The sequence below is a fragment of the Schistocerca americana genome, chromosome 1, assembly GCF_021461395.2.
Source record: "Schistocerca americana isolate TAMUIC-IGC-003095 chromosome 1, iqSchAmer2.1, whole genome shotgun sequence".
Taxonomy (NCBI): Eukaryota; Metazoa; Arthropoda; class Insecta; order Orthoptera; family Acrididae; genus Schistocerca; species Schistocerca americana.
The window spans coordinates 228,662,461-228,674,181 of record NC_060119.1 but is presented as its reverse complement, the minus strand read 5'-3'; the positions used below and the strand labels follow the sequence as shown (position 1 = coordinate 228,674,181).

Sequence of the window (11,721 nt, the reverse complement as noted above, 5' to 3'; positions counted from 1 at the left end):
CGGGATTAAAACTGGAAAGCAAGTGTGCACTGGACATTATCGATTTATTTTGATCAAAGTTCTAAATGAATCAATGAAAATGGCTGTTAAGCAATTACTATCGTCCAAACATCAATACTTTCTGCATTATGAGTAAACAGTAGCTCACTAGAAGCTAATTCCATTTGGCTCTACCGCTAATACTTTGGAGCATAAATCAAATGTAACTGAAAGCCTGCCTGGCAAGTGATACGAGTTTTCATGATCTGCGAAGCTCGCAAAAGCAAAGTGAATGAGTGCAAGACCCACGAATTAACATAATTAATCCAGCAAACCAGGTCGCGCGCTAAACCCTTCAAATTGTTAGCTGTTCGGATAACAGGCAGACCTAACTGCGAAATATGGAACTTACTTGGAAACCAGCTAAGATTCGATGTACCTGACTCGTCAGCACCGAATCAAAACTCAGAGATGGCGACAGAGAAAGGGTGCCACTGTCGTCTCGCTGATCAGTCGAGACCCAGACGGCTTCCCCATGGGAAGTCCCGACGCAGAATCGCCTGCCAACCTCTCTATTTCCCTAAATATTCAGTGTAGTGTGGAGGATCTCCAACTAGTGCCACAATTACCAGAGAGACTTTTACAGAATACAGGGGAGCACTACAAAAGTTTGCAATTCTTTGCTCACTGAACGCATTTTAAGAGCCTTTCAGTATTTGTGGGGCGCCTTTAGGCATGAATTCGAAATGAAGCACATCTTGAACACAGCAGAATGCTGTGAGCATGTCTTCCCTGCTGACGTGGCGGTCTTGAACTTTTTTGGCGTCGACGATGCTTTGTGGGGAAAATCCACTGACGCTGTATTTGTTTTGGGACCAAAATCGTGAATCCAGCTATCATCACCTGTTACAGTGTTGTTAAGGAACTCATCACCCTCACGCTCGAAACGCAAAAAAAAAAAAAAAAAAAAAAAAAAATTGTTGACGGCTGACCAATCTCCTCTGTTTCATGTCAGGAGTCAGCATCCGAGGAATCCACCGTGAACACAGTTTTCTGAACCTCTGTTCTGCTGTGATGGTCTGTACACGCACCTCTCATGACATACTACACTTCCTTAGAGCTTCGTTTGTCTTATTCGACGATTTTCTTTGGTGAGTGAGTTCGTCAGCCCGATTCCGAAGAGTGTTGTCGGTTGCCCTATGCAATCGTCCACTCCGAGCTCTGTCACCCACGTTGAGGTTAGCACTGCCGAATCCTTCGTTACGAGCACGGACAACCCAACGTCACAGATTACTAATACTGACACAATCGTCACACAGCTTTCATTCTTCTGTATATTTCAATTAGAGACACGTTTTCTGGGGTTCCATACCTCCATGTTACACGCTCCAATTCGAAGCCCTCTATGGGCAGAGGATTGCAACTTTTTCTTTGTTGTTATTTCATCCCCCGCACCCCATATGATCAGGGGACGGGCCTGTCAGCAGTACAATACCACACTCTTCAGGCAAGACTATTTATAAAGGGATAACAGAGATGACAGAAAAATAAAAATATGAGTGTTGTTTGCATTTTAAGTTAAAAAAAGATTAATGACTGACAACTAAAAGAACAAAAAATATACGCAATTTAAAAACACAGTTGTAAATAAATAAAATGTCGTGTGACTATGGTCTCCCGTCGGGTAGACCGTTCATCGGGTGCAAGTCTTTCGATTTGACGGCACTTCGACGGCTTGGGCGTCAATGGGGATGAAATGACGATGGTCCCTGAGCGACCCAGCCAGGAACCGAACCCGGGCCGTTGACATTCTGTCACGCTTACCACTCAGCTAGTGGGGGCGGACAACACAGTTGTGATGAGAAGATGTGTATTAGACGCTGGAGTTCTGCAGTTTTACATAACTTATGAAGGAACTTGCACTGGGGCAAAGTATTATGGGAGAATAGAGAGTTTTCCATAGGGGTTGGAGGTGGGTGAGGTGTAGGTAAAGAGATAGGAGCCTGTCAGGTGGAGAAACTACGGAGATGATAAGTAAGGGTGAGGGAGATAGTGGAATACAGATGGTGAGGCCGGGCGGTGTGGCCGAGCGGTTCTAGGTACTTCAGTCTGAAACGGCGCGACCGATACGGTCGCAGGTTCGAATCCTGCCTCGGGGATGGATGTGTGTGATGTCCTTAGGTTAGTTAGGTTTAAGTAGTTCTAAGTTCTAGGGACTGATGACCTCTGATCCTATAGTGCTCGTATAGTGCTAAGAGCCATTTGAACCACAGATAGCGGGAAGGACAGAGGGTGAGGAGGAGTGGTGTGTGGGTAGGTTAGTATTACTAGAAGAAAATATAGAGGTGGCTGTAGCAGGGAAAGGTGGGGGGTGGCCTGATGTGGATTGGGATGGATGGGGAAGGCTTAATTTTGGTAAGAGTAATGAATATCGCGGCAGATCTCACTGTATGGTACAGGGAGTTGGTTGAGTTGTGTTGAGGTTGTGTATGCAGTGTGCGTTGGTGTAGGAATGGAGGGATGTTTTCGTGAAGGCGCGGTAGCGTACCACAGTTGGTGATCGGAGGCAAGACAATGGGGTTGTCTAAATCTAGTTTACGGACAGTATTGGAGATGCGGAAATGAAAAAAATGGTTCAAATGGCTCTGAGCACTATGGGACTTAACTTCTGAGGTCATCAGTCCCCTAGAACTTAGAACTACTTAAACCTAACTAACCTAAGGACATTAACACATCCATGCCCGAGGCAGGATTCGAACCTGCGACCGTAGCAGCAGCGCATTCCGGACTGTAGCGCCTAGAACCGCTCGGCCACAACGGCCGGCTGCAGAGATGAAGCGGGAAAATCGACCGAGTAATATGTATGACATGTAATACCTCAACCGACATTGAGAACCGATCTCGTACAGTCAACGTCGCTACAATGAAGATCTCCTTTTGAATTGGGCCTACCTTACAACACGAAGGCGTGTTAGCATGGGTTATAGCGTCCACGTGCGAGCTAATGACGAGGAGGCAGATGTTTAAGAAACTGCGTGCTGCTGGCGGCAGGGGGTGACCAGAGCGCGGGCTATCGCTTGACCATTTGGGTGGCGCCATTAGCGAGCGCCGGGGTCACCGGGTCCTCGCTCATTAGCAGCGTGCGGCTTCGGCCCCCGGCCGGAGGGGCCCAGCCAGAGCCGCCGCCGCTGCTGCTGCCTCCGGCCGCGACCGCCGGCCTGGCTCTTTTTTCCCGTTTATTTGTCTTCCCGTCCCCTTAATTATAGCGCTGCCAGCGCCGCTCGAGAGTCGCGCCGCGCCGCGCCGCTCCGCCTCGTGTGTCGTCACCGGCCATTAACACTGCTGGCGCCACCTGCCACTGCGCTGGCGCCAGTTCCGCCCGGAGCCGCGTGCGTGCGGTCGGAAGTCGTTCGCCGGCGCTGTCGTTTTATTTGGCTCGTCTCACTGGCGCAGATCCGTGGAATTCAACCAGCCGAGTCTCTGCTGAATTATATCATATTTAGCTGCCCTTTTTGCAAAGAGTATTTAGCTTTGCGCCCGATTGTGAGCGCCGGGCGGGATTAGCCGAGCAGTCTCAGGCGCTGCAGTCAAGGACTGTGCGGCTGGTCCCGGCGGAGGTTCGAATCTTCCCTCGGGCATGGGTGTGTGTGTTTGTCCTTAGGATAATTTAGGTTAAGTAGTGTGTAAGGAGTGTAGGGAGTGAAATAGCTAGGGATGGAAGAATAACTAACGAAATTAATAGGAGGTTACATAAGGGAGGCAATTTCTACCAAACAATAAAACACCTGATTTGGAATAATGAAGTTTCAGAAAGAGCAAAACTCCTTATGTATAAGAATTATTACATCCCTATTGTCATCTATGGTGGAGAAACATGGACAATGACAGAAAGGGACTGGAGCAGACTGGAAGCAGGGGAAATGAAATTTCTCAGAGCTGTTAAGGGAAAAACAAGAATGGACAGAGTAAGGAATGTAGAGATTAGAAAGGACCTTAAACAAGAAAGTATGAGAGAAGAAATTGAAAGAAAGAGATTAAGATGGTATGGGCATGTTAAGAGGATGCATGGGCAGAGACTCCCCAAAATTATGGAAGAACTAAAGATGGATGGGAAAAGACCTAGAGGGCGCCCAAGAACACGGTGGAAAATGGGAGTGAGAATATCTGTAGAAAGGAGAGGTGTGAACTGGCAGCAAGTGGAGGAAGAAAAGTGGTGGGAGGACCGAGACAAATGGAGAGGACTCTTCAACACCCAGACCCGGCAGTAGCTGGAGCGGGATTCGGATATAGACAGTTAATGTGTAAGCTTAGGGACTGATGACCTTAGCAGTTGAGCCCCATAAGATTTCACACACATTTGAACATTTTGAGCATTCGATTGTGACCCTTCGCGGCAGTTATCAGATCTCGTTCTTGATATCCCTGCACACGCCATTCCTCCTTATCAGATATACTTGTAGTATGGAAATAAAAACAAACTTTCAACTATAAACTCGGCAAATCAAAGAGCGACGATGAAATCATCATGTTTTGTTTTTCCTTTTCTAAGCCTTCACCCTTCAGTGTGATACATGTCCCGAAAGGTGGATGACTTGACGGAGGGATGACAGTTATGGCTGAAACAACCGGTTTGGACAAAATTTCTGGTAAAGAGCGTTTTCTCCTCTCCAGGGATGTCAGTCTATGATAATGGATCGTTTCTATGACACACCCATACTGATCGAACCGAGTGATAACAAACTTCCTGGCAGATTAAAACTGTGTGCCGGACCGAGACTCGAACTTAGGACCTTTGCTTTTCGCGGGCAAGTGCTCTACCAACTGAGCTACCCAAGCACGACTCACGCCCCGTCGTCACAGGTTTACTTCTGCCAGTACCTCGCCTCCTACCTTCCAAACTTTACAGAAGCTCTCCTGCGAACCTTGCAGAACTAGCACTCCTGAAAGAAAGGATATTGCGGAGACATGGCTTCGCAGGAGAGCTTCAGTAAAGTTTGGAAGGTAGGAGGCGAGGTACTGGCAGAAGTAAAGCTGTGAGGACGGGGCGTGAGTCGTGCTTGGGTAGCTCAGTTGGTAGAGCACTTGCCCTCGAAAGGCAAAGGTCCCGAGTTCGAGTCTCGGTCCGGCACATAGTTTTAATCTGCCAGGAAGTTTCATATCAGCGCACACTCCGCTGCAGGGCGAAAATCTCATTCAGGAAATCCATCAGCATTTCTTAAAAATGCCTTCATGCCTTTCTTTAACCTTACCTGGTGCCGTCCCAAATACGCGGGTAGTACTGAATAATAGGTCACACAAGAGTTCTATAAGCGATCTATCTCACACATTGCAAAAATTCTTACACTGAAACAGTTCCCCTCCCTCATTCTTGCCACCTATGTAATAACAGGAACCAACAACATCCCAACTATCCCTTTAAATGCTTGGCAATAATCCTTGCCCCAGACTCGAATTAATAGTCCTTATCATTCACATAGATTAACTCTCCACCAAAGCAACTCCCTATATCCCACCCTCTTCACTGAAGATGTTTTAATGTGTATCATACACGTCCACCAAAATATCCACGCCTTTGACAGACCCCATACGTTACAACGAACCACACTGGCTGACCGATCCGAATTTCACCTGAATGTCACCGCCATATTCTTAAAAATCCTCTCTCTTTTCTTTTTCTCCCATCCATATACAGCTGCGGCCGCATCTCGTGGTCTTGCGGTAGCGTTCTCGCTGCCCGCGCACGGGGTCCCGGATTCGATTCACTGCGGGGTTCGGGATTTTTCCTGGCTCGAGATTACTGCGTGTTGTTGTTGTCGTCTGCATTATCATCATTCATCCCCACTACGGTAGGAGGAAGGCAATGGTAAACCACCTCCACAAGGACCTTGCTTAGTGGGGCATCGTCCCCTATGCTCCTCGGAGTATGGGTCCTCATCATCGTCATATACCCCTGTTTTATCCTTTTCGAATGCCACTCTGCACTGCATGTCCAACCTACTGTACGTAATCCCAGCCAAAACGATAATTCCATCATCATCCTCGTCATTCATGCGACACCTACTTTTTTTTCCTTTCTTTTCAACTCTTTTGAGCCATCTGTAGACCACTGTGCTTGTATTCTTTTCCCTGTTCCTAGCGATCTGAGTGAAGTTAAATTGCTGTTTTGTAGTTAGTACCTTGAACTTCTCTGTGACCTCAGTATTGTTTCATTTTCCTGCGGGGGTTCATTGGATCATTTCATGATCTCATTCATGTTAACGACTGTAAGAAATGTTAAGAACGATCTGGATTCAGTATCTAAATGATTCCCCCCTGTTAGTTATTAAGTCTTGACTAATATAACATTCTGCAAGGTGTTTCTCTGTTTGCTTGATCCAAACGGATCCACTGGCTTTACTCTTGTTGACTACTTTGAAGATCTGTAGAATAGTCTATGGGGATCCATCTGTACAGTTAGCTGTAGAAAGCGAGTCATCTTCCTCTGATTGCATCGGTGAGATTGTGCCATGAGAGAGAAACAAGTAAATCGGACTTTCTTGAAGAGTGAGGACATTAATTTCTGTGGGACAACCGCAAATACATTCGTCACTAGTTATCAGAGAAGTTAAATATGCTACAATTTTCAGCAAGGGCTATCTGATTGAGCTAGAGTCTTGGATGGAAGTATTCACCTGCCACAATCGTCACATAAGTAATGAGATCCTATCTGGTTTCCGTGTCAGATGATTATATATGGTAGCGTTCTCGCTTCCCACGCCCGGGTTCCCGGGTTCGATTCCCGGCGGGGTCAGGGATTTTCTCTGCCTCGTGATGGCTGGGTGTTGTGTGCTGTCCTTAGGTTAGTTAGGTTTAAGTAGTTCTAAGTTCTAGGGGACTTATGACCACAGCAGTTGAGTCCCATAGTGCTCAGAGCCATTTGAACCATTTGATTATATATGCACGAGCTTTCAGCTGAGTGCACCTCGCCTTTTGTCAGACGCTAGCTGACTCGCATAGCACCAGTTATGACGTCACGGATGCACTGCCCCTGCCGTAGAAGGCAAGGTTCCAATCCCACATATTAAAGTTACCTGCAGTACCGAAGTGCTTCACCTCTCCTGCTCCTACTCGCTTCCTTCACTCTCGGCCTATATTACAGAAGCAGTTCACAGTAGCAGACCCACGCACCGCCTATACAGGCGAGATACAAAAAGCCACTGGGTTGGTCTGGGTCGTCAGTTGCTCAACAATTGCGCGTCTATTCACTAGCACACGTCTCTGTAGCCATAGTTCACCCCTGTCTTGTCTGGACCGTTGTGCACCAAGGTGCCTCGGCGCCACTTTAGGATAGCGCCATTTTGCCATGCACGGTATACTTTAACCAAGACGGCACGTGAACATTTTACGAACTTAGCCGTTTCGGAAGTGCTTCCGTCCTTGACCCTAAAGCCAATGATCATGGCCTTTTAGACGTCACATAAATTGCTACGTTCCCGCATAACGGCGACTGCACTGTGTTCCGTGTCCCCGGGACACGTTTTATGCACTGTCCACTGGCTGACTGTGAGTAACTACTACAGGTTTGCGTCGAATATGTGGGGCAGTCATATTAACGTGACAGGACCCTGTAGAACATTACCTACCAATTTTTTTACTATATAAAGAAGCGGACAAAAGAACTGACGTCACGGAACACACGGCGGGTAGAGGTAGCGAGAGAGTGTGCGTTCCACCCCCACACCCCCACGCCCATTGCAAATCCCCGACAGCAGCTGGCGACAATTCCCGGCGCAGATTTATTATCTCCATTTGGGCGGCCGTAATTTTTCGCAGCCTCGCAGTGAGTAAAATTCGCCAGCTGCGTGTTTCCTGCCTCCCTCTTTCCTCTATTCTGTGTAGCCGCGGGGTTCCGCCGCCCCCACACGCCTAATTGTAATCGCGGAATCAGTGAAGGCGCCAGCAGGTGCGACACGAGCCCGGAGCCTCGTTACCCGCTGATGGCCGCCGGCTGCCCGCCTCCGGGACTGGCCTCCGCCTCCCATTTTGCGAGAGCGGCAAATGTTCTTTCAGCCGGCGGCGCCGCCCTGTGGTGTGCCGGGTTGCCTGTGTTCCTTGTCGTCAGGAGCAGACGGCGCGCCACTTGCTTTTTACTGGCATCCCTTCTGCTCCGCGCTGCTCCACTTACCTACCTTGTGGCACCCTGACATTTATCGTAGAATACGCAGTCGGGCTCACATTTTATTTTCCTCTGTCGTCCGTTAAAACTGCAACGCCAGAAAGGTTAAAATTCGAAATTTTACTTATTATGCATATTGAAAGGCAGGCGTAGGCAAACTCTGGTGATCCGCAGGGTTGATTCACATACCGGGTGGGTATAATTGAAGTGCAGCTACTCATGAGGTCCACTGTGGGTTGCAATTATTGTAAGACAGCGAAACCTGGTAAAAAAGTTAGCGCGATAATGCGGGACAGATTTACGCTGCAAAACGAATTAGTTCCAGTTGCGGCCACCAGGTGCACATCTGGCGCTGTACACTGTTTGTATGTAGGCGAGAGAGTGGCCATAGGTGAAGCTGCTCGTGATTGGTTGATTAGCTTTGGCAGAAAAATGGCGCCAAACGTCTTTCACGATTCCTATGTTCGCCATGCTTTTGAGTTGAATTGAAGTTCAGAGGACTTTCGGAAACGATTAAAAGGTATTTGAATTATTGAGAGACTTGTTTTGCGTTGTGCATGAATGTTCGATTTAGTTGTATATCATTTTTAGTACGTAATTAGCGTTTGCGATCTTAAATACGAGTTGAAGTAATGAAGCGTTTTGTGATGAAGTCGGTAGGCCTACATGTTTGAAGTAAACACGTACAGTATAGTTTTTGACATCTGTAATTCGTTCTGGAGACGTTCGTAAACGATGCCAGGTTGTGCTGCATTTGGTTGTTCCAATAGAGGCGAAGGTGGATTTCGCATGTTAGCGTTTCCACGCAATGAAGAAAGACGAAAGCAGTGGGCAGTCGCAGTCAACAGGGCTGACATAAATCAAACAGGAGCCTTGTGGAAACCAACCAAGTACTCTTATCTATGCGAAGCAAGTCGTTTTTGCTTTTTACTACATATAAAACAACTTGCAGAATACATAGTTAAATTGGAAAACAGACCTGTAATTTGGCTGTGTGAGAATTATTATAGCACATTATTCTTATAAACAAAGGCATTTAACGAATGATTTCGCCATGTTGTGTTGTGCTTTTGATTCGGTGAGTGTGTACTGCACTACTGGCCAAAAAAAATGGTTCAAATGGCTCTGAGCACTATGGGACTTAACATCTATGGTCATCAGTCCCCCTAGAACTTAGAACTCTTAAACCTAACTAACCTAAGGACATCACACAACACCCAGTCATCACGAGGCTGAGAAAACTACTGGCCATTCAAAAGTCCCTCCCGCAGTTTGGCAGGAAAATGGCCGCCGTATCGTCCAGTTGGCCACTCTCTCCTTACACAGGCTCTCTATTTGTATGACGCTACGAGATCCAGGCTGTGATTTTACAAGCCTTGGAAATGAAAATGAGCGTTTGGCGTCATTGGCCGGGACGCTCCTTACGGGGCAGGTCCGGCCGCCTTGATGCGGGTCTTATTACATTGTACGCCACATTGGGCGACCTGCGCGCCGGAGAAAATCCCCGACCCAGCCGGGAATCGAACCCGGGCCCCTTAGGACGGCAGTCCGTCACGCTCACCATTCAGCTGTCGGGGCGGACTTTTACAAGCTATAATGTATGTGAACAGTATTATTATCGACAAGAGACCCCGTGCACTGTTAGTGAAATTGTTTTACGTGAGCGGCGGGAATTGCAGTGCTGCAATGAGAGAGTTTCTCCTACTGAAACTTCTGAGGATAGGCGCACTACAGTTAAATGGTTTAAAGAAGATCATAAATAAATCTGAAACACGGATGATTTTGGTGTGTCACCTGGAAGAGGAAGGCTCCTATCCGGGTGGAAGTAAGTGACGAGATTGCTGTTGTTGTAACTGCCCCAGATGCAGTGTCACGAGAATCATCCATCGCACGGTCAACAGTACAGAAAGTTTTGCGGTATATGTCTCATACACTGGTAGCCGTACATGGTCCAGACGGCGCAGCAACTTTGTAAATGAGCTCTTCGCTTTCTGGCACGGATCAAAGTTGATGACTCATTGCAAGGCAATACTCTGTGGAGTGACGAGGAACATTTTTACACTACAGGGTGCAGTGAATACACAGAACTGCTAAATTTGGGGTACTGTTAAACCTCGTATTGTGCACGAAGAGCCATTGCACTCACCGTATGTGACTGTTTGGTGTAGGGTTCGCGAGCACCTTTATTCTCTCTCCGCTCTTCTTTGAAGAAAATACACCCACAGGGTGCTAAATGTACCACGACTTCCGCACGTAATCGAAGCTTCCTTGTACAGCGTGTGGTTTCTGCTTTGGAAAAGCGCAACCGTGTAGGAACTACTCTATTCATACAAGACGGAGCAACACCTCATGTTGCACACCCACTGGAAATCTGCTTAACAGAGCCTGCCACGAACGTGCTATCTCCAGAAATCATGTAGGATAACCTGATCTGTAACCATGTCGCTTTTGGCTCTGGGGAAATCTAAAAGGACGCATTTACCAGGGACACGTTCGGCGTCTACCTGGTCCTGAAGGCCAGTACACAGGAACACATTGCTCAAATTCCACCGGAACTCCTGAGAGCAACTGTTGATAACGTACTTTTACGGATGAAACATCTCGTCGACGTCACCGGTGCTCATACTGAATAAGTTGTGTAAGTGGCGGTTAATAATAAAATCATTATTATGCCTTCCTCGCCTGTTCGACCTTTGCTGCCCACGTCCAGTTTCTAATCTATTACATTTGGAAGCGTTTCTAAATGTCTTTCGTGCATTCACAACTTAGATTGGCGCCAGGTGGTCAACACTGAAAATAATTTATTTTTCCAAACCCAAATCGGTTTCGCATCAACACATTAGAATATCTACCAAGTTCCGGAGCCGCACAATAAATACAGCCAACACTGGATCTCTGTGAGTAGCTGCGCTTTGATTATAACCACCCGGTACTTAAGTTCGCGAGCCTACTCGTCACGTGACGTGGGAGCAGCGCACCTACTCAAAACTATAGCGTTAACGCTTAGCTTGTAACGCATCGGTGTGATTGGCGCCCCTTTCCCGATATACCACACCGACAAATCATACCTCGAAGAATGCATCTTCTAAAGCTCACCCATCTTCAGATGTTTCCGTTTATTTACAACTCGTGAGCATTGTTTCTTCATTTACGACATTCTACAACAGCTGTTTTCAAATCTTCCGTTGTAAAATTCTTCATCTCCTTAGCACAGAAACGATGTTCACGACACGCAAATAAATGTAAGCATCTGAAGTTTGTGATTCTTCAATTTCTCCAGGCGTATTTTTTGACGAAATAAATCTCGGGTGAACAGCTTGGTATGAGTGTGCATAGGACACAATATTTCGGCAATCGACCACGTTGCCATCATCAGGTGCGCTGATTGCCGAAATATTGTGTCCTATGCGCACTAATAGCAGGCTGTTCACCCGAGATTTATTTCGTCATCTGAAGTTTGGATGCTAGGCATCTTGTAGTGTTCAACTGGTTGCAGATAATTCATTTAATTATCTTCAGTTCCAACAGTAGCTGTTTTCTAATACGCCGACTACGAATAGTAATTATTTATAATGTTAATACGAAAA

General features: G+C 47.0%; 1 non-coding gene across 1 annotated transcript; it reads left to right on the top strand.

Annotated features, from left to right (window-relative positions):
• The first annotated feature begins 5,033 nt into the window (after positions 1-5,033).
• On the top strand, positions 5,034-5,108 carry Trnas-cga. Its single transcript has one exon. It is a non-coding gene; the product is annotated as a tRNA-Ser (tRNA).
• Positions 5,109-11,721: the final 6,613 nt, after the last annotated feature.